Raw genomic sequence first — 24,735 nt, 5'->3', positions numbered from 1 at the left:
GAACGGACACAGGATAAAAGCCACTTCCCTTGGAAAGAGAGTCGACCCACACATTCACATAAGTGCCGAGACACAACATAGTATTTCATGTGCGCACACACACACACACACGCCCACACGCACTCACCCAGCCCGTTTTATGACAGGATCCTTTCACCCTGGAGACAGTAGTGCTCTCCCTGGGAAAAGCAGGTGTTAAGCTTAGCTGCTTGGTACAGCATGACACGCACGACCTGAGTTCCACTGTAAGAGACGTTCATCTGTATATTATATATATGTTCACCAGTATATTATTGATGATCTTTCAGCAAATTATCATCGATGACACTATATGGCAACTTCATCCATGTGAAAAAACAGATATAATGTACTTTGAGCTTTATTTTTCATGGAGTATCCAGGTGTTCATCACTAAAAAAATGAATAGGAATTTTTCACACAGGAAATATTGATGTCACAGTAGGAAATCCATAAAATTTAAGATGGCCGAAACTGCCTCAGTTTCAGGGTCCTGGTTGTGCTCATGCTGGCTCACTGTCACACTGTAATGACTTACTAGGACACTTGAATAGAACAGAGACATCGTTCATTTTGCTACTATGACACGTATGAGTACTATGACGAGGCAAAGTATCTGCTGTGAAAACGACTTGAATTGAATTCATTATTCAGATTTTTATAACAACGCTTCAGAAAATGAGAAGACTTGTGAAGCAATTTGCTTCACAAGTCTAGATTTATTTCATAATGGTAACTAACCTAATAGTACTCTAGCTGACTCCTTGACCTCTTAAACTTCAGTCATATCATATTACTTAGCTTTTTTTAGCAAAAAACTGCTACTAAATTTTGTCAGCTAGCTCGTATTAGCTACAACAATTAGCAAACAATAATAATAAACGATAACTATTATGTATTAGCCAACTAACTGTTGCTGTAAATAAACTCATTGCAAACACAGAAACTAACCTCTCCCCTTATTTAATTTATTGAGGCTGCACACGCTACCTACGTAAGCTAACTAGCTAAGAAAGTTTGTGAGTTTGGATTACTAGTCAACGTCAAAGTGAGGGGCCAGTATTAGCAGTTAGCAGCTAGATGGTCAATTCAAAATTGCCTCCGTAGCATTTTGATATATTCTTCAAAGAAAGATATGAAACTAGTTAGTTGAGGCTGCTAGCACAGGCTCACCACTGCCAGTTAAAGTGGCATTATTTAATAAAATTAGGAAAAATACTGTTATAAAGTAAGAATAAACATTTGAAAAACAGCATTTTGGGAAAAAATGATGATAAAATGAACTAATTAATGAGAAAAGCACAATGATGAAACACCATTGTATAATAATGAGGTGAATTTTAGTAATTAATTAAATTATTTGACAATGTAACCATTATTTATTTCTATTTATTCATGTCATTGTTCATAATGGCATATTTATTGAATGTTTTACCACTTCAGCGCCATGTAAATTTTCACATCCTCCAAATTTTGGAATCTGTATTGCATAGATTAATATTTTCCTAAGGACAAATTATGACAAACTAATGATAGATCCAAAGTGTCTCTCTCGCAGCAAATGTCTAAGCGTCAAAGTGTACATTAAAACTTTTTCTATTTTAATTTTTAACTTGGAACAATGATGGCAGGAGACAGAGAATTTCAAATGGCTTCTCTGAGCATGTGACAACAAATATTTTGACCTTCTGACCTGGACTAGGTGAAAGAAAGGGGAGGCTGGCAGTTTTATGGAAATATGACAGACTGGAACTGATGTAATTCCTTAGTTGAACATTCAACAGGCACAAGTATCAAAGACCAGTCAGGAAGAAGCAGGGGGTTGACAGGCTTGATGAGATCGAGAGAGAGAGAGGGAAAGAGAGAGAGAATGATTGACAATAGCAGCTGAGACCCCAATTTAACTTTTTAACCATCAACAGGCAAACGGGTTTGGGACCCAAGTGGCCCTAGAGTGCAGTAAAATATGGCCACTTAATAAGCATGTCTGTAGTAAATCTAAAAGTGCATGTTTGAATATAGTTTGATGGGAATACATGGTTCTCACAGCCTAAACTACCTCAAATGGTAGACTGAGGAGGAAAACTAAAATAGGACCGTATAGTTAAATTATGATAATAATAGTGAGGAGCCCTTTGGTAAGCGGGTAAAGTTTGTGTATTTTCTTTATCTATGTGTGTGTGTGTGTATGTGTGTGTGTAAGACTGAGACTGTGTTAAGTGGCCAGTGGTAGATTCTTACAAAGGGCCTCTGCTGACAGAGGCGGACCACAACAGCACGGACAGCCGCCAACAAATCCTGCCACAATTACAGACCTCAGTTCTCTGGCCTCCCATAGGAGCGTCAGCCAGTCGGTCACACGGAGGATGACGATGTGAGAAAAAGGGAGGAATGGATGACAAAGCAAAAAATGTAATGAAAGTATATTAACAACAAAAACTTGTTTAATTGTTTGCTTACTGGGTTGTAGGTCATACTGCCTTACTGTAAGTCATGTTTAGGTTAATATGAATGTATAAACTAAACAAACTGAATGCAGGAATGCAGAATATCCTTAAATAAGAAGCATATGTGATGTGGATGTACCAAACCATATGGAAATAAACAGCCAATCATCTATAAACAAATGGTTTCCACACTTTAACCTAACCTAACCCTTTTCTTTTGGAGTGTAGTTGCAGTACCTTCCTACCCTTTCATTGCAGCAATTAAAACTGAGTTATCAGTATTCCACAATACTGATAAAACACGTGTATAAGAGTTTGTGTCATGGGCAGGTGGAGCTGGACAGGGGACATGTTTTTATCCTGCTGGTGCACCTGTTCACACTTAGTATAGGCTTAAGCACACACACACTCCCATTATGCAGGTGTGTGTATGTATGTGTGTTAATAAATGGTGAATGGTGTTTGCCACAAGCTTATTTATTGACTATGATGCTTTAATGTTAAACCTGTAGATTTGGATATGTGATAAATAATACACTCACATGCTGTTTTATTATGGCTGCAGATCTTAGTCTACGGCTGTGCTCATCCTGTGCTCCATGCTTTCCTGTAGTGCTCAAATGCATTTATATTCCATTCAGAAGCTTTAAAACATTGATTCCTCTATAATATAAAATATTCATGACTAAATGTGCAAAAAAATCAAAGTTAAAGCTCAAGGGAGGGCATTCTTGGTTATTATTTATTAAGAGTTTAACACATAAACTGCTAATTTGCTTGAATGGGACTGTTTAGGAGGAACATATGGAAACAGCTCTAAAACTGTCATTAGATTTGACTCAAATGTTGCTAAATCCTGCATAATGAATGCAAGTGCATGACATCACCTTTTATATTTGGAGCCCCATCCAGTTCAAACCAGTGAGAGGAGCTCAGATTCATACAAAATGACTAAAGCTATTCTAACTTTGGCAACCAATTGTGAGCCTTTCACTTACATTAATCAAAATATAAAAGAATAGAGAAAAGTTCATTCAACTCAAAAGACAGAAAGTTTACCCCATTTCGGAGTAACTTCAACTCCAAAGCTACACACACAGTAAAAAGAGAAAAATGACTGTTAAAATGAACAGACAGGCCATTAGCATTCTGTCTACAAAAAAGACAAAGCAAGCTTAAATAGCCTCTCAGCCGCTAGTTTGCGGTTTGAATTCAGACTGACCATATGCTCAGAAGAAGCATCACGTCATCGGGGGACGCGCTGGTATGGTCATTGTGTGGCAGAATGTTAAGGAGGTGGCAGTGGGACGTGCATGCGTATTCATTTGTTTGTGGATGGTCTGCATACATTACCACCTACGGCTTGTACGGCCACATCTCCTCTCCAAGTCATACGCGCGCACACACACACACACACGCACACATACGCACACACAGCCGCCTCTTCTTTCACAGCACTCAATAGCCTGAGAAAGCCCTTTGTCGCCCGTCGTTGTCGTGACGACGTGCCTGGGTCGGGTGAATAGAGAGTGGAGGTCTAGCTCTCCCAGTCTGTGGGCATTTTAATCAGCTTGTCACACTGTCTGTGGTCTAACAACGCTTGTGCTCTCCTCTGTCCCTCTCTAAGGACAGCGATGCTTCTTAGCTTTTGTTTCTCCCCTCCCTTTTTATAGAATAAAATCAGTGTATTTTATGATTCAAGGAGCTCTGGGAAACATCAAGCCTGATTTTCTGCTGTTTTATTGAATTACAGACTCAACAATGAAAAAAAAAGTGCCATATCCAGCCACAAGGCCAGTGATACTGAAGCAGGGTATTATTGCTAATATGCCTGGGCTGAGAGTAGAAAATCTGGTCTGCTTTCTGCTCAGCCTCCACTTTAATAAGTTTTATGGTTATGAAAACGTGCAGTGTGACTCCTCAAAAGCCCAGAACAAGCCTAAAGAAACCCCCATCCATTCTCAGAGGAACTTACTACTAACTGTTTGGAGTTTGGAATAGGAATCTGAGAACATGGTTTGTTTTATTCATGGACGGGTTTTGGAGCTCATGACCCCTGGCAAACCTTTGACTCATAACATGTTAAGCGGAGCCAGTCCTGCGTCCCCTCCTGTCTCAAATCCTCGCCCCTGTCTCTCGCTCTCTGTCCCACCGTGCCTGGTATCTCAGGCGCCTATCTGGATGCCGAGCATTTTCTAAATGTTTAGTCAGGGATGGGATTCTTTGCGGCTGTTGTCCTCGCACAACGGCTTGTGATAAACACTGCAGCATTATATCATTACATCATGCCAGAACTAGGGAAATATACTCTGGAGATTAGACGAGATCGTGTAGCTATTTAAAGTCAAACTGAAATTTTAATTCTCTCTCTCTTTTTTGTTTTTTTTTATAGTGCAGTTTTTGCGCCAAAGAGGTTAAAACTGTTTTGGAGATACTGTATTTGTGTCTAAGCTTCAAGCCTTTGTGTGGGTGTTTCCCACGGCAGCCGCTGATTGACATTTGACAGGCGCTATTGCTAGGAGACATGCTGTCAACTTCCATGGTGCCAAGTACAGCCTATGAACAGTTAGATCTTTGGATGCCCCCCCCCCCCTTTACTCAATAAGCCCATATGGTGTAAGTTATGTACTGTAAGACGTGTCCCTTAAAGGACAGGTTAAAAATTAAAAATAAGTCTGTCTTAAAACAACAGTCAGGTGTCCATATGAGCACTGAAAGAGGTTTTCCTTGCTGTAATCATTCCTCCTGTTCACACTGCCTAAAAAATACATTTAAAAGTAGATGTGAAGCTTATGTAAGTCTTCAGAAGTCTGAGTCATATCAAGTAGATATCTGCCACGTCTTTTTAGAATCAAATTTCCTGTTTGTTTTTCCTCGGACAGTGTTTGCCTGATGAGCTGTGGTGGAAGTATAATAACAAAAAGAAGGACTTCGGCACTAAGACTGTAACATTGAACAATATCTACTTGAGTTGACTCATTTAGGCAGCTGAAGCTTCATATTGGTTTCAGAACAGCACAAAAGGTTGGATTAAGGCTTGGATCACTTTCATTGTAAGTACATTATGAAGAGATCTTCTAATGGCCTGTATGAACAGGAGGAATGATTACAGTAAGTATTTTGGTATTAGCTTTATTTAGTCAGCAGAGTTGGGAACATTGACCTGATCTTGCAACCCTTTTGGCAGCTTCATGAAAGAGCTGTTGTAGGGTGTGTTCGACTAACAATGCTTGGTCTGTCTGGAGAAAAGTCAAATATTATTGTGGGAATGGATGCGTCAGACTTGAAATAAATGAACATTTCTATTAGGATTTATTAGCATCACTCTGAAATCAATCAGTTTGAAATGGTTGATTTCTTTCTCTCTGTGGGGGCGAGACTCATATAAAAGCACCTTTTGTTTTTATGGGTATTTGTTTTTAGTTCTTGGTTGTTAGGGGCTACCTGACACCGGTTGACTGTTATACCCAAAGGGGAAAAAACAATACAACACAACGCTTGGCCTTAATACCTCACTGGCATGGCTAGTCACCTCGGTGTGTATGCTTGCAAAGACTGCCTACTTTCATCCCAGACGTGTTTCATCTGCAGCCAGAGCACCCATGCAGACATAATCCCACTGAATCCCTAAAAAGGGAGCAGTGACAGGCGTTCCTAATTCACCTTTCATTCCGGATAGCACTTTACAGTCCTAAAGGGTTTTCGCTCATTGGGTGGCTACTGGTGGATACATCCTGGTCCCAGTGTGGTCCTTATATAAAGGTGGAAACGGCTGGTTAAACATCTTTAAAATCGTCTCGCTTTCATGACCAATTTCCAGCACCAATAAATTTCAAAACCAGAAAAATCATTCTACAAAGAAATCTATAGAACAGATATCGGGAAAAATGTCATAGGGGCATATTTTCTTACAACTGGGGTGGAACACCTCATTTAAAAATCACTTTATATTATCTGACACCTCTTCACAGATCTCTAATGAAAAAGAACAAAGAACTGTAATAATTCTATGATTTAGAAGGTTTGACGTACATCTTCAGGTTTCAAGTCCAAACATTAAGATAAAAAAACACTCATTTAACACACATCTGATTTTCAGACCTTTAAGACAACAACAACACCTACCACAGAAATCCAGGTTACAGTCATTAAATTGTCACAAGTCAAACACCAGTCATCCAATCATAGATTACAAACCGTAAATTAGCTCAACAGCCGACCTTTCCATTACCAAAACCACAAAGACAAAAGTGAAAGGAATGTTTGTGTATAAAGATCTACCTTCATGGTGTCCGCATACCTGGCCAACAAGCTTACTACCTCCAGCAGTAATCTCGCATTACACCCAAAAGCCAACGAGTATAGGCAAGTAGGTGTTTTCATAGGATTCAATGTCACGTTAGCTAAACTCTGGTCATTTTACCAACCATTTCAATCCTTGATTATCTGCATACCACATCATTTCAAGGTTTTGGGGAGCCATTTCATTAAAATGTTGAGATTACCACAATCAGTGACCACTGATTTTGAGACATATTACAGGAAAGCAGTTGTGTTTTTGTGTTCAGGGAGAAAAAACAATCAAAGTGCAGCAATTTGAGTATAAATATTTGTACTGGATATATGATGATGATGTGTTTATTTTCATCAGTGTAGAGCTTGTGGCAGGATTTAGCTGAATTGCTGTGGAGGAGTCACCAGTGTACTGTTGAGTGACCACTGGGTTACTGAAAGGTTAATGAAGCCTACAAAAAGCTCCAATTATAATGTTCTGATCAGATTTGATTCCCCATGCCCTTTTTAATACATTTTTGACTTCAAGCTGGTGGTTTTGGAGTGTAGGCAGGTGGGAGTCATATCCTGGCCTTCTGTCAACAAGCTGTGTGACGGACAGCTTCATTAGAAAGAAAATGGACGCCCCCGGAGACACGCCTTTACCCCCCCCCCCTTCCCCCCCTCCTCAGCTTCCTGGGGTTAGGAGAGAGGACAATCTGAGCAGGTCTTTTAGAGTGGGAGGTCTTCAATTGTCAAATGCTTAATAGACTGTGCTCTCTCCATCTTGCTCAGAAACACACACTAGAGAGTCAGACCTCCACACACACACACCATTTCCATACAGACATTACCCCACTATCTCAAACCCTGGCAGAAAATCAAAGATGATTGATGAGTAGAGCCTGGCTGTTGAAGTTCTGAGGTGTGTGATTGTGATCCTGGGACAAAGGAATTATTGCCAAAGGTTAAGCATAGGATAAAATTGTCAGGAAGGCAGGCAGAGGCATTAATCACATGGACAACACTCTTTTCATTCACATGTCCGCACTCTTCTAATCAATCTGACCAACAATGTCATTGCCGCGTTGTGGGGATTCAGCTGAGAGGAACATCCGGTGCGGTAAATTCCACTCGGAAGTCCAATTTAGAGAGTTGAACCGCCACTCAGTGGTTCTTTAGCATGTCTTAAAGCATAATTAAATATGAAGGAGTCAATATGCCGCCATACTGCCACCACCAACCGCGCTACCAAGAGGGTGTGTGACTACAAATCAGTAAATCTCGACAAATGCCAACCAAACTGCTCCAGGAAGCATTAAGAGGTCTTTGTTCGAGAAGGGGCACGGGCATGGACCCAACACTAATATGGCTAATGGCTTAGGGAACCCCACTGCTTCTTTAATTGAAGCTGGCTCTCCCACATCCAGCGGGGAGAGAGAGAGGAGAGAGGGAGATAAGAAAGAGCAAAGGAGGGAGAGGGTATAAGGAATATGGTTTAACTCTGATCTTGAAAAAGCAAGGAGGGGCTATGGAGGGGATATGGGAGGTGTACGTGTGGGGAGAGGAGGGGTGGGTGGGCATGGTGAGGTGGGTGTGGGGCAGTCAACATAAGGACTGGGAAGCCAATCAGAATTTCCCCTCGAGGTCTCAGGACACCTGGGATCATCAATGATTGATCAAACTGGAGGATTTAACCAAAGGAGAGGTTGGTAAAAGAAAAAAACAGTGACTGAAGTGGTAGGAAATACAAAGGAGTGTGTGTGAGTGTGTGCATGTGTGTGTGTGTGTGTGTGTGTGTGTGAGTGTGATAATAAGAATGAAAGAAAGAGAGAGGGAACAAATTCTAACAAGGGAAAGAAAAGGAATGAGCAGAATAAACATCAAAATCAGCCAAAGGGCCAAAGTGGAACAAAAAAGCACCCTGAACAAAAGTCCACCAAAAAAAAAAGAAAAGAAAGAAAGACAGAAAGAAGAGCCAGATTCAGTTCAGTTCAGTGTATCTAAACCTATGAGAGGCCACTGTGGAAGCAAACATCCTCATCAAAGCCAAAACCGCTGTAGCCCTGCAGAGACCCTGCTGCCTGCACACATGGTTGTGGCTGTGCTCAGACCAGCGAAAGACAAACAGAATCTCAAAAACCGATCCACATGGACGGGAACATAATGCTTAGGTACACACACACACACACACACACACACACACACACACACACACACACAGTGCCCTCTCTGTGACATACTATATTGTGCCATTTTTACAACAGCTTTTATCATTATATTTGTTGTTTATAGTCCCAGAAACTACAGATATGGGCACAAATCAACTTAAACTAATTAGTTAACAAAAAAGCTTGTGAAAATCAGAAGTGAAAATGAAAAGTTATATTTCTTGCTTCTCTCCTGACTTCTAAACTAAATGCCCTTACTGCAAACCTTTACTGTACTACTCGCTGTAGCCTGAAAAATAGGCCTGTCACAATACTTCCTGTCTTTGTTGGACGATATATTGTCTCAGAAATAATCGCGATAAATGATTTTATTGTCATTTGAAGATAATTTTATACCACTGATATAATGATAATGTAATAGAATAATAATACAAGAGGGATGGGGGGTGGGATTGGAGAATGGGCGCTAAACGTTTGTAAAAACACAGATTGCCATTATGGGCTGGGACTGAGTTATTTACCTTTAATTCCATATAAGCAGCACCACTCACTTCTGCAGTCTCCACACTGTTACATCAAGTGACATGTTTCTTAACTATGATGTAGATTATTTTGACTGTAAATGACCTAATTACACACTAGCAATCCAAATCCACTGTTGAAAATAGTGCCCAAAAAGGCCCTATGTACTCCTATTTAAATAACTTTTGCTATTAGAGGAACATTTTTTTATTAAAAAAAAAAGCAACAACATGAAAACAATATATTTGCAAGCAGACTGGAGAAGTTGTACAGTTTCGGGTGATGGACATTCGGAGACAACAACGAAAATACAAACCATCTTCCTCTTCTATCCTTTCACCTTCTCTAGTTATTCAAGCAAGAATGCAGTTTTGTGCAGTGTGCGGGGCTCAGCTATCACATAAAATCCAAATTGTGGTAAAGCTGCTGTTGTGGCTGACTGTTCATCCGTGTTAAAAGGATGATGGTACCATTTCCAGCGGCGTAGAAATTTCAGAATAATTTAACCTTTCATTTCAAGACTTTGACCTTCCATTTGAATGTAGCATGTTATTATGCTGTTATACAGTTTTTTGTTGGGTTTTTTTTATTATTAACCTCAAAATTTATTCCAACCTGTTTTTTCTTATTGTTTTAGAAACCTGAGAAATGACTGAGCAGTGAAACATGTTTTTCTTGGTTCTCGCCGGCTTTCGAGTAAAGCAGATTGGCTCCGAGGGGTTGCCTGGCATTGTTGCTGATTCTTTGAATAAAAGGCTTGAATCCACTCCCTATGTCAGGACTGCTGCTTAGAAATGCATTATTAATGAGAATAGTCTGACTGATGCTTGGGATTAATTACAGTATCTTTGAAAGCAGGCCCTTTTCTTTTTTTTCCTTTTTGCTTGACACAACCAAGCCAGCAACAATATTTTTCATCTCATTCAACTTCAGAATAAAAGTATGTTGATACTGAAAACACCATATTGGACTTTAATGTCTGGTTAAATAATTTATACTCCACGCTCTATAAAGCCCATCCTACACTTCTGGCAGAGCAACAGTTGTACTGTGCTGTTGTCACCTGCTTTGTCACACAGTGGAAAAACTAAAAGCTTTTTCTTTATAACCCAACTTGCATCCTTTTTTGACAATAGGCTCGCTTACAGATGCAGCTGGCTGTTACACGACCAACATGTGTTAAAGTGCTTCTAGTGAAAGAGTTGATTTATTCATGTGTTTCATGTATTTATGAATAATAAAGCATATCATGTGTTTTAACTGTCTGATCCAACTACATGATGCTATAAATCATGTGCTCATATGAGTTCCAGTTCCTCCTCAGACTTTCTACTGCTTTATAGTTATTTGAGGTACATATTTATTATTAAAAAGCCACACCTTTTTTAAAAAATGTTTTTGTTCCACCTCAATCACATGGCTGTAGTCAAAAGAAAATCCCATATCAAATTCTTGCACTGTAAAGTTGTAAAGAGGAGCAGTGCTGAGGTAGGATAAAACACAGTTGAATACAGCTAACAAAGAATCAGGCTTATTTAACCAATACCGACCAATACCATATGGCATAATTTAGTGGATTCATGGATATACTGGCACAGACTGGGAGGGAAGTCAGAGAGTACTGAGACAGACTAACTCAATATTGGTTTGAGTATTTTAATGGGATTAAAATGCAGAAACATGCCAGTTTTATCCTAAGTGAGATGGTTTAAGTATGTTTTTAACCCTACTTTAATTTGCTGTCATACTGCGGGTTGATTTGATGATTGCGGTACAATTTTTATTGCTAATCTTGCAAAAAAAAAAAAAACGAGGGTCTTGACAAAAGCTCATGACGGGGTAATCACCATGTGAATGTGGCAGATCCTCCATCCTCCTCATTCATCATCCCAACGCACATGCAAAAAAATTCTCATTCTTGCTCACCATGAGTTGTTGTTGGTTTCAATTAGTGGACCCAACATCTGACACCGGGCCACAGGAGTCTCTATTGATTGGCTGAAGCTATAGAAATATATGTGTCAAGGGCAACTGGGGTCAAACTGTGCGCCCCGGAAAAAGAAAAGATGCAAAGAATGACAGGAGGGAGGGACAGAGGGAGGAGAGAGAGTGGCAGAAGGACATGGGCTATCTAGACATGCCTCTATAAGATGATGGGGGGGGGGAGGAAGATCCATTTAGATGGGAGACAAAGCAAGTAAAGGCCACAGTGTTTGAGTGTTTGAGTGTTTGAGTGTGTGCATGTGTGCGTGTACATGTGTAGAAGGGGTATAGGATAGTCTGCTTTGTGAACACCAGTTATACATACAAAGCAGGGACATTTTTGTAGAGTGAGAGATTTTAGATAGGATTAGGGTAGGCAACAGTTAAAGTTTTTTTAAGGATGACTGTAGCCAGAGCAAAAGTGTGTGTGTGTGTGTGTCTATGCGTGTGTGTGCAAGCTTGGTAGGGGGTGATTCAGCAGCTGGACAAACAGACTTGATCCAACTACTGTTCAACTAATGGAGAACACTGACGGCCTGAAGAACACACACCCACGCATATGCAATAACAACAACTTCTGGTCTGTTTCTCATATTGCCGTCACCCACTTTCATGTGAAAGCATGATATTACAATAATAAGCATGCTGCATAGCTTGTGGGTTAATCCTGGTGGGAGGTATCATTTGTGTAAAACCAGAACAACAGAGGGGGGGAGGGCCCCACCTGGACATAGAAGCACAGTTGAGTAGCTACCATCTGTCTATAACCAAAGGCACTGTGGAGTCAAGTTCAGTAAATCGAGTGTCTGTGAGGCAAAGTCATGTTAAAAGTTGTCTGAAGGCGGGTTATTGATACGATGTTTTAGCCATGCTGGTAGTGTCTCTGAGATGGCAATGTCTGTCCAATCTGCAAAATATTGCACCAGCTTTTAAATGGTTGCCATGGCAGTTTGGATGGACGTTCATGGTACTAAGAGAATAAAATCGTCAGATATCTAATTTAGCACAAATTTTAGCATACTAATACATTTAACTAAGATAGACAAGTCTACATTAAGCTAGTTCAATTCTAAAATGGTGTTTTCAAGCAAAAACAACATGCGTCCACAGCACTGGTTTAAGTTAATTTCTGCAAAACTGTCCATTTTCAGGAGATAAAAACAGTTTTAGTCTGGATGGCAAAACAGAGATAAAAATATGTGTTTATGAATTTAGTCAGCTTAGTGTTGACATGGTCTAAGAGCGTGAACATGGTACACATTATACCCGCTGCAGACTGCAAAAAAACAGTCACCAATCAGTTGTGTGACTTTCTACATAACAATAATTGACTTGAGAATTTTCAGTCAGGATTTAGAGCACAGTAGAGTACAGTACAGAGACAGCACTGATGAAAGTCTAACAAGTCTCTAAAGACTCACCAGCTGGTCCAGAATGCAGCTGCACGTGCACTGGCATAAACCAGCAAAAGAGATCATATTACTCCCATTTTAGCTTCTCTACACTGTCTCTCTGTAAAATCCAGAATAGAATTTAAAATCCATCTTCTCACCTACAAAACCCTTAGTGGTCATGCACCATCATTTGTAGAGCCCACTAGAACACTGAGCTCCCAGATTTCAGGCTTACTTGTGATTTCCAGAGTCTCAGAAAGTAGAATGGGAGGCAGAGCCTTCAACTATCAGACTCCTCTCCTTCAGAAATAACACCAGTACACTCTTGGTCCAGGGGACAGACACCCTCTCTATGCTCAAGAAGAGTTTAAAACTTTACTTTTTGACAGAGCTTCTGGTTAGGCCTTGGATCAGCCCCTAGTTATGCTACTATAGACCTAGGCTGCTCCCTCTCCATCTGATTCTGTACACATCCATTAATGCATGTTACTAACTTGGCTTCTTGCCCAGAGCTTTTGTGCTGTCTCATCTCGCAGGTTTCTGTGGATCATGGTCAGGGACCACCTGATTATGGATCGTGGGCTTCCATGGGTCATGGTTGTGGACCACCTGCTGCTGTGGTCCTGCTTGATGCCCACGCCTGCTAGTATTATCATTATTATTATTATTATTATTATTATTATCTGTCATATTTCTAATATTATTGTTTCCTGTGTGTCTTCCCCTCCCTCTTTTTCTCACAACCCAAAAGGTCAAGGCAGATGGTCACCCACCTACAGTTCAGTTCTGCTTGAGGTTTCTACCCATTAAGGGGAGGTTTTTCTTTGCTGCTGTCTCCAAGTGCTTTTTCATGGAGGGCTTTTGGGTCTTTTGGGTAAATTAAAGAGTACAGTCTAGATTTGCTCTATGTGAAAATTGCCCTGCGATAACCTCTGTTATGATTTGCTGTTTTATAAATAAAATTGACTCAACTTGACTTGACTTGAGTAGCATTTAGCTCAAAGCACCACTGCAGGCTCCCTGAGAGACTCACAGAGCTGCCAGCATGGCTTTTATTCCCGTCTTGTAATAACCTACACAGACATCACTTGGGGGTTCTGCTCTAAATTTAGGCACAAGCCGAACACACAGTATCAAGAAAGTCACTGTAAACTACTATATAAACCTTGTACATTCATTCTATCGTCTATTTGCACTGAACAAACTGCTGTTGTTGCTTCAGTAAACATAAAACCACAGGCCCTTTTCACATTTTAACATGTCACAATAGCAGACACACAGGTGTTAATACTGCTGCTTTGGTTTCTGGGTCCTGGTATTGCATGTTGGCACACTGTCAAGTTGGCTCAACAATGAAATCTCACAAAAACAGGCACCTACTCCAGAACAAGTGGCATTCATCAGGTCAAATCGAGCAATTTACAACAATTTTGTGCTCTTTTGGGTGTTTGTTGAACTTTTCATGAACTAGCTGGATTATGATTACTAATGAAACGCTTGCCTGTTCTCCCTAATGGCAAAAACATACGAAGCAGCCGATTTGACTAATTTGACACGACTGATGTGTTTTCAGTGTAGTCCAACCACTAACTCTATTGTTAACATTTCTTCAGTAGTGCTGCTGAGCACAGAGAGGCACAGAGAGTGACAGAGAGAAAATTTGGCTGTCGCACATTCAGGTCTCTATAAAGATCTGGTTTCTGTGTTTGGGTCATTTCCTCCTGTTCTCTCACTGTGTGGTCAGCTGTGCTCTTACCACTGTGAAAATCTATACTCCCCTACTACACTGAGACCTTGTAGTGTTTGGTTAGTCTCCCGCACTGCTGAGCCATTCCTTCATCTAAACAAAGAACTGAGTATTAATATCTTACTTTTCTTTTAACAGGAAATCATTTTTCTTCTGTCTTGTAGCACAGAAAGATTGCCAAACATTTTCTGGTTCCAGCTTCTCTGGTATTTGCTGATTTTTTTCTGTTGTATATCTTTGTAAACTGAGTATGTTTGACATTGGGCTTGAATAAATTATGACAGGCACTTTTTTATTTACAATTGTTTGACATTTCATAGAAAAATAATCTAACTAATCAACAAAAATGAAAATAATAGTTATTGTTGCAGCACTGTCAACCTCATGAAAATAGCTAAGCTGTGCCAGTGACCTTCCAGTACCTCTTACTTGTTGCCAGTTGAAATCATTTAAAGTCATAGATATTAAATATTTTAGAACAAGCAAAACGTGGGTAAAAATAACTATAAGTTTCCAATACAAATGTTGCTAATTGTTGCTACTTGTGGAGTGAGCTGTCATATTTCAACACAGTTTGTGCTCACGAAACAATTCAGAAGAACAATTTTTGCCCTTACCAGCTTGTTAACATACTGTATATGGTTTATGCAGCTCATAACCAATGATAGACTTGAACGTACACAATCCAGTATAAAAACAATTTCCATGGAGGCTCTAGGTTTCTTATGTCAATAATCTAGGCTTTATGTTAATAAGCAGGCATGTTTTGACTGTGGCTGACTGCCAACTGGATCACAGAAATGAGGCAGACTTTTGACTGCCGTGGTCCAACCGGTCAAACAAACCATCTAAATGATTTCCTCCTCTTTCTGCTGCAGCTGCTGCGTTTGGAGCAAAAAGGCATAAAATCATGGTTTTCTCTGCTTCGCTCTGCCCACGGGCCAAGGTCCTTTACTAAATTATACCGCTGAGCAGAGAACAGTATCCCGCTCCACTCCTCTCTCCTTTCCCCCATCTAATAAAACACTGAGCGAGCAGCCACTCACAAAGGCTTGAAATAGTTTGGCAGAAAAGCATCTATCTGTCAGTTCCCATGAGCCACAGAACAGGGTAATTTAAAGCCACTTTTCAGGTTCAATACCAACCTTCCGGATAAATCTCACATAGGATGAGATCAGCATTTCCTGCTGAGCTACCATTTAACAGTAAGTGGAGTGCCAACATTTGTAATGTCACTTAACAAAATGCATTAAGACAGTGAGAGCTATATCATTTATCATTTAGATTACTAAACCATTTTAACAAATAGCAACTTGGTTTGATGAAAAAGAAATTATCAAGACATTATTGTACATAACTCCCTGTGCCTCCTTTTTTTTTTTTACAAGATTGCCGAATGTTATAATTATGCAATAGTAAACAACATAGTGGTGTGTTCTAAATACCTTTATGAATTTAAATGCTAACTCGACTGTTTTCCAAGCAGCATATTGATTAGATGTGCCTGATTCTATATCTCCCAATTGTCAAGATCAATGCTGATTATGAAATACACTAACTTCTACCTCATATGGCAGACTCAATCATATGTATATAGAGTAAAGGTGTTCCCAGTCATGAAAAAAACAATAATAGAGGCAATTATTTCCAACTGACTTTAAGAGAAAACGGAAAGATTAATGAAAGAAATGCCTTACGGTTTCAGTCACTGCAGGGTGGGCCTATATGCAATAATAATTAGAAATTGTAAGACCATGTGACAGAGCATCATAATCAATATATATGTCTTAACAAGAAGTCAATAAACACTGAGGTCAATACCTGTCACACCATCATGTAGGGAAAAATCTGTAACTGACATGCACCACAACAAAAAGAAGGTCACATTCTCACCTAGAGGGCCTGGTCTCACCAATAATTAAACTGCAAAATCTGATGGAATCTTCATGATAGGTAGATTTCCTTGTTGGGAAAAGAGTAAAAATACAAAAATCTTTCACATTTACATTGAAATTTGATGCGTGAATTTGCGCCATTGACCAATAACAAGCATCTAAATAGTGCTGACCTTTGACAGAACGATAAGCCAGATTCCAAAATGGAAGAATCTATTGTAGCTTATTAGCTGTGTCACCACACAGTTTTATATAATCTCCACTGATATAAACTGCTCCAACAGAGACATGATTTACAGTTGTGTGACAGCAGTCGATGGTACAAATCAATCTTTTGAATAAACTGTTTGAACTTATTAGCCCATTAACAAGATAACGATATTGCTAACAGACAGTAAGGCAGTTAGCAAGCTTTTAAACCGTATAAGAGCTTTTCCCCTCTTCAATAAAACTTTTATTGAATCAAATAAACAGCCATGAGAACAAAATGCTAAGGGTAAAGGGGTTAAAAGGCAGAGTACAGAGAAAACAACAAAAACAAAAATAGTGCAAGCCCATCTAGCTAGTGTGTTAGCATTTAGCTCATAAGCTCCAGTAGTTCACTGACTAGCCTTGTGAGTCACTAAGTTTTTAGAACCAAATATGATGTAGAGATGAATTGAGCTAAAGTGCTCTAGCACCATAGCACTTGAAACACTTGAAAGAGTAATACCAGTGTTTTATGTATATGGTTCTCTATTGATTGGTGATAAAACCTCACAGGATTGTTCATTTAGATATTTGGTAACAGTTCCATGTTGGGTCTCATTCAATGGCTTTATAGTGGACAAATATAGATAACAGTAATAAAAAATAAATTCATTTTGAAGTTTAAAAAAAAAGCTCACATATGGGTTTTGACAGGGCTTAAATTAACCAGTAGCCAGCTTTATCTGCACTGGACAGTGAGTGGACTTCACACTGGGTGGTTGGCAGACTCGCCTTGGAGGTATTATGGTTTAATCTTCAACCTTATTACTTTCCTCAGCTTTTCATTAATCAGCGGGGGACTTAGGAGGATTTTACTTTCAGTGAGATCACAACATAAAATTTCAAGTACTGAGCAAGCTGATTCTCTAATGTAAACACTACAAGAATCCTCTTAAAACACATCTGCATGAAAAGAGAAATGCTTCAGAAATTGTCAAGAAGCAGAACGGATTCATTTTATTTTATCCCCAGACTTTATAGAATTAACGTCCTACAGTGGAAGTAATAGAGCTAGAGTTGATATTTTTCTGATTCCTTCATCAGAAAATATGTAGCACGAACAAAGTTGATCATGACCATTTTAAATGTTAAAAATAAGACTTAAAACTCAAACGCCCAACTGTCAAGGCTCCAATAACCCGATTAATGTTCCTGACTGTTTAACACAGACAAAGTAAATGCCAACAACATGGTTTGCAGATAATCAAGAGTCCTAGACAGATGTGTCCCCGCAGGAAAGGATTCTTCTCATTTCACCCCCTACTCCTAAGTAGCCTAAGGGGATTTGACCCATCCACTATCTATGGGGATCTAGACTGACACTCTGAAAATCCCCTTCACTGCTAATAAACCTGAGGATCAGATGGACCCCCACATAAAGTCCTGTGGACAATGAGAGTAGCAAAGCTGACTTAGCAATAGCCTCAAGACCTGCTTCCTGTGTGTGCAAACATGCAATCCAAAAATCCATTAGCTCGATTGACAGCAAAGTAAAGTGGTCAAGCTGGGTTTGTTTGATCAATCAATTCCCAGAATGTTATCTTGACTCTTGTGCAAATGATATTGATCATTCATTGATTGGGGGTAATTCTCAATTCTTGTTAGCAGATACAATTAATACAAGCCTCAATCTATTGTTAGTTTCCATTAAAAACTAACAAATACCATTTAAATGTTGGGTTAGTTGGGGTGTTGCTTTCAGGTAGTGCTAGGAATGAGAGCTGACAGTTGCCAGTACCACCGAGGCAGACAAATGCAGCGGCATTTCTTCAAGAAAGGGAATGCTCCACCTGTGAGTCAGTCACATCGCTAGCATAGCTCCACTGAGTGCAAAGCAACTGTGCAGAGGCCTGCGACTGGGTGTCTGGGGTAACAGATTAGGGAGTAGGGGGGTAATGTTTCCGGTTACAAGCAACTGGGCCCACATATGTAGCTGCCCAGCAGTCTAACCAGCTCAATGGCTCAAATAAATACAGAGGTGAAACAAATAAAATGGGATCTCTATAAATTACTATTCTGGCTGGTCAGTTGATCAGCACTACAGGTTCACCAAGTTCCAATCAAAAGCAAACAAGTTTCCCATAGACAGACCCTCTCATTATTCGCTAGAATCTACATGGAACATACACTTTCTCAGTCCTTGGGAAACATCACATATGAAACACTGGAGTTTCCACATTAACAAGATCAATATTTTATCCCTGTTATCTCGGATGTAGTGATGAATTACCCGGATTACACAGAAGGAACATACGTATCCTAATTCTATAGTGGATGGGGAGGGTTGGGACCTGACCTGCAGCGATATAGAAAACGGCAGCTGGGGGTTTAAGGTTTTGTCTAGAGGTTGGGCTGCAGGCAGGGCTGAGGCTCTCCAGGGAGCTGGGTAAAGGGCCAAGGGGCTTGTGACGAAGGCCAAGGACTGTGGCATGGCACATGCACAACTGTCTTGAGGCTGAGGGCTGCTTCAGTACAATAAAAACCACACCCTCTGGGTTTAATACGGCATGCCTTCCTCTGATCTAATATAAGCAGATTAGATTTTCAAAAAGGATTACATTTGTGAGGGTTAATCTTGACCATACTGTTCTATTAGATACTTTTAAAGATTCAAATAAGGATTAATCTTGCTCATGAAATTAAATTGATTCATTTTGGATGTTGCTCATTTTTAAATAAAAAATGTCATGTTTAACTCTAAACATTTCTGTATGTAACTATCTAACTGTTATATTTGTAATCCACCTGTCCTCAAGAGAAGCTGGTTCACATAGCAGGGTAGCAACTGTCTCCAAGAGCAGGGTGAGCCATTAGATTATGGCACGCAATTGCCTTGGGCCCCAAATGACTCCTTGAAGATATGCTCCCAAAAATATCAAATACAAAATTGCTGTCAGTGTACTCAGAGATGAGACGACAGTATATTTTTCCAGCTTTCCACCCCCACATGCACCTGTGAGTGACACTTCAAAGAAATGTGGAAATTGATCAAGTATCTTATAAGAGTGGAGGAAGAAGGGGAAAGCAAGCCACTAAAATTGTCTGCTAACAAAGAGCTGCTATGCAACACTGCTGCAGGGTTAAGTGGTACAGCTTTGTGTGGTGACAGGAGTGCCAGTGACAAAGGTGACAAATACCTCTTTCCCTGATGATGGAAAGAGGTGTTGCAAACATTGTAGCAAAGAAAAGCTACGTTGATAACTTACTGTTATACCAACTCTGGAGCTTGTAACATGTCTGTAAAGTTATAGTGCTGTATATCCAGAAGGGTTGAGTCAAGATGTCAAGGTTCTTTAAGATGTTTCGTCTCTCATCCAAAAGGCTTCTTCAGTTCTGAAGAAAACACAAGCCTTTGGCAGCATTCAGACCAAAAATGGCCCTGTGTTAAAACAATTCAAGGGGATGCAGTGGTGGGGGCGTGTTATTTGAGCTAAAGGTGAGCCAGGTTCAGTTTGAGTTACAGATGCATTCATTAAAGCTCATCAGGAGTCAAGGCAGGATTCTATGGCTCTTGAAAGTTATCACAACGGAAACTGTTTTATCTTTCATCGTAACAATCACGAGGTAAACAGTCAAATAGGGTGTTAACGTTAGAAAGTAATCCACCAGGAACATGAGCTTGCATATATTTGACTGGCCAACACAACTCCTTGCCATATGACGTCAGGTTGCATTGTAGTAAAAATTGAGACGGACAATATAACTTTTTGCCCAGCAGTCTACGGTGGCAGCAGCGCGATGTCAGAACTGATGTTGGTTTGAACACCCCCTTTAGGGTAGGAGAGGAAATATCTATGGCAAGTTGACATGTTTATGCATGTCTTAAAAAAAGAAGAATAGAGTTGTAGCCTTCAACTGAACCCAAAACAAGTGCCTTAGGGTATGCTTTCCAATAAGACCTTGTACAGTATGTAATGCTGAAGTGTACCTTAACGGGTAAACACCTTGTGAAATAATGATAATTGTTGCTGCTACAGATAACTCACAAACAGACCATGCAGACAGATTAACTAGAATGAGTCACTCAAGGATCCCTTAGCAGCTTCCCACCAATAACACACATGGAAGCACCAAAGCTGAGTCATGTTCTCTGCAGCTGTGAGCAACTGGGAACCCCCATCGATGTGTTACCTAAACTGACTGTATTATTAGTTCAGGCTGAATTAGTGTACCTTTAAGCCATCAAGAACTACTTTGTACCCTTATAGTGTCATGTTACATCTGTGAATGATGTGCTTTTGACAAAACTCTACTCTACCTCTGTGTGTATGGTCAATAGAATGAAAGGATGAAGGGGATTTCAATTTAAGTACAGTGGATAGAAGCTTGCTGCTAATGAAAAGAAGTATTTATTAGGCTGCCAAGCTGACTGTCAGCCAAACTCCCTCAAGGGCTTACTGAATTCTGGGATCCAATCTACCCAGCAGATAGCGAACGTATCTGAACCAGGGTCAACCATTTGTGGGGCATTTTGACTATGCTTATAAAAATGATAAAAGAAATGGCTTGAAGTCACAGTGTGATTGGCAGAGGAGAGAAGAAAATATGGTTTGGACAATGCCATTCAGTTGCCTTATCTTCCCAGGGATGCTTGTGGCCACAGTAGTGCCCCAGCAAGTGTTCCCTGCAAAATCTCCACTCCCACACCCAATTACAACACAAACACACACACACAGAAGAATGTACCATGAGGGACCACCAGCTGTTGCAGTGACCGAGGGGAACGCCCAAAATACTAATGATTGAAATCTGCCATGCACTCTCTCACATACACACACACACACACAAACTGAAACACACCTAATATCAACATGTTCAGACTCTTTACACACTTTTTTTTTCAAGCGTTCCTCCGGTCCGTTGGTTACAGGAATCAAACAAACAGTTACAGTTGACATCATACCACACTCATCCGACAAGCTACGAACACAGTAATTCATTAATAAGACAAGAGCTCATCAGAAACTCAGCAGGTCATCACATCACCATCCTACTCATTCATTTCTCATTGTCCTGACTGTACACCATGCAGCTGACTAAACGTCTGCAGTGCTAAAAATATATCTCACATCCTACTACAGTATGTGACACCTGAGATGAACAGAATGCCGAAGAGGGTTCACTTGGCATCTCATTTCAAAACCATTTACACTCCTCTCCCATCATTGTTCCCACTCATTTTCCAGTTCTCACGCTGCAGAGAGGCAAACTACTTAACCTACAGCGTGCCCGACACTTGACATCTATAACTCATAACACCCTGTCCTTGCTGCATTCATGCCCAGTAGTCTTACTTTTACGATTCATAGAAAGGGTAGAGAATGGTGGTTTCAGCTGCGGAGCATTGCTTTTCAATGACCAGCTGCAGCTGAAGTGGCCTTCGACCCATTCCTCTGCTGCGTGTGTCTAAACAGAGGTTTGAGGTCCGGATGGGAACCTAACCACTTCCTGTGTGCCACCTAATGAGAGAATCCCACCACAGCATGATTTCAAAAAGCTCTGAATGGAGAGTGGCCACACACTGTAATGGGTTATTGTTCGGAAGATTGTGAGGCAGAAAATCTATGGTTGTCTTACAGTAGCTCACAGGGCAGAAGTGACAAATTGGATTGAAATCTGTCAACAATCCAAATTTTCTAGGCACAAAACTCAGTGATAAAAGCACGCACACTTCCATTCATCCCCCCCACAGTACAGCACAGTCAAGAGTGGGTAATGTGATATCGGGCTTCTGAAACAGACCCTTAGCAAGCAGATGGCCTGCTATTCAAAAATGTCTGGATGCTGGAGCTCTGAGCAAAAGCAGAGGAAAGGGAAGATTGAGGTTCAAGGCTTTGTCGACACAAGAATCTTTACAAAGGTTGTGTATGAAATGTGGCCTCAAAGATGAGACCAAGAAGAATATTTGGAGAGGATGTGAGGCTTTGATTTTGATCAATTTCTAAACTTTTCATTCAAGATAAAATCTGACAGCTGTTATGAAAAATCCAAACCAGCTGCTGAACTGAACTCCATCTTCCTTTTTTAGCCATTTCAACTAAATCAAAAACACACCCCTGGAGCAAAGACTTTTCTGACTTCACATTCATATGGCAGGCTGGGTCATCAGGTGCAACACAGAGATTGATCTTCTGGGATTCAAGTCTCACCTACAGTAGTCTCTGAACAGCTGAAATCATAGCACGGCTCACTAAACACGCACTCCCTCTATGACAGGAAGCATTTAAGAGTCCTTTGTCAGCTTTATCTTGAACCAGATAATAAATTAAGGAAGAGGGTCAACTTCTAAAGCGCTTTCATTCCACTTCGTCATCCCCCATCAGTGACATCCATTGCAGATCACAGTAGGACCACACATCAAGAAACCATTGAACTCTTGTCAAGTTCAACACACACTGTCTAAGAAGATCATTTCTGTTTTCTAAACCGAGCAACAAATAGGCAGCTGTACATGTCCAGCAGGTGAAGAAGGCATGTAACATGTGGCTCACACACATTCTTATATCAGCTGACAAAAGAGTGTGTGCATCGGGTGTATGTGGGAGACTTGAAGCCCTTACCATAGTCCCATCCTAACTGTATATCCATTGAAGTATGTGGACTACTCTTTGTGTGATGTAAGATTATAGAGTATCTTGATGAATATGGTGTTATACTGAAAAAGAAGACTGTTCACTGCTGCAGCTGTCTGGACTGTGAGGTTTTTTATACCAAAATAAAAGCATAACTTAGAACCATTGTTGGAGAATGGGTTACAATATGAAAGATCTTCAAGCAAAACTGATGTGAAAAGGTCATTATTTTTGCCCATGCCTGTTTACAATGCTTACAAAGTCCACCTTTTCTTAATTGTTTTATTTTAACAACAAATGATCTTGAACTTACATTTTGGGTCAGTAAACAGGTTGAATCAGCTTCCCATGATGTTGAGTGAAACAGAGCCTCACATCCACGGCAACACGCACAAAGTGATGAGATCCAGCTCCACTTTCCGATATTGTTAGTTTTCCCTCAAAAGCCGGCACCGCAATTTTGGGAAAGTTACAGTTCTGCAAATAGAAACAAAACTCCAGAGTCCAAAAAAGTGTGAGTGTGTGTGAGAGAGTGTATGTGTGAGCGTGTTTGTGGGTGGGTGGGTGTGTTCCCCTCACAGGCAGTCTCTGTTGTTTGGCAGTGAGCGCGCAGGACGGGCAGGTCTCTCCATCTGAGGGGGTTTGAACAACAGCCAGCGCAGCGGACTGCTGAGACAAGTCTCAGGCTGGAGCTCAGACTCTGTGAGAATCCGTGAGACAGACAGCAAGAGGCAGGAAAAAGACGGCGACGCCTTCAAAATAAAACGCTCCAAAATATAACACTGCAACAGCGGGGATGTAACAGAAAAAACAAGGTTAAAGTATGGCAATATATGCAACAATGAAGTTACTAACAGTATTTAATCCATATCATATAATACATAATAATAGGCTATATTATATGATATTACACTGACTCACCAAAAGTTGAACCTTTCAGACACAAGTGCATAATTATTCTGCATTTGAATACACATAACTAGCTAACTTTATATATAGGCTATATGTAAGTTGTTTTGTGTATTAAATTTGCTATCAAGATTGTAGAGATGTGTTAAATTGATTGTTTTATGATGATCATAATAAGCCTTGTTAGATCTACTTTGATCAAATGTCAGCTGTTTGGTGCTATCAAACAATATACTGATACCCTTAATCAGACAATACACTCAAGATACATGCAAAGCAATAAATAAATAAAAGTGTTATTTTTTATCCAAACTAACGGGCAAGAGAGTATTGAAACACAAAGACTCTCAGCTGGGGGCTTTTATTTGGAAAATTCTCTTCAGTCATGTTGCTGTGTTGCAGCTGGCTTGACTGTGAGGCAGAAGCTTTGTGCAGTGGGACCAGTTCAGTTTGGCACGCTGAACTCATTGTTGAAAAATGAGCAGAATTGAAAATTGCTTCTTGTGTGATCCTTTCTATAATAAATGAATAAATAAATAAATGAATAAAGATAATG

The 24,735-nt window shown here is 40.2% G+C and overlaps 1 protein-coding gene across 1 annotated transcript in view; it reads right to left on the bottom strand.

Moving 5' to 3' along the window:
• The window catches only part of LOC128357186 (plexin-B1-like), a 63,229-nt gene extending 39,164 nt beyond the window's left edge, over positions 1 to 24,065 (bottom strand). Inside the window, exon 1 of the mRNA XM_053317447.1 lies at positions 23,584 to 24,065. The gene's annotated coding sequence lies outside the window, so the exon portion shown is untranslated. The remainder of the gene's footprint in view (positions 1 to 23,583) is intronic.
• Between the last annotated feature and the right edge of the window lie 670 nt (positions 24,066 to 24,735).

Source organism: Scomber japonicus, chromosome 4, assembly GCF_027409825.1.
Source record: "Scomber japonicus isolate fScoJap1 chromosome 4, fScoJap1.pri, whole genome shotgun sequence".
Lineage (NCBI taxonomy): Eukaryota > Metazoa > Chordata > Actinopteri > Scombriformes > Scombridae > Scomber > Scomber japonicus.
This window is presented reverse-complemented; position numbering and strand designations above follow the sequence as displayed.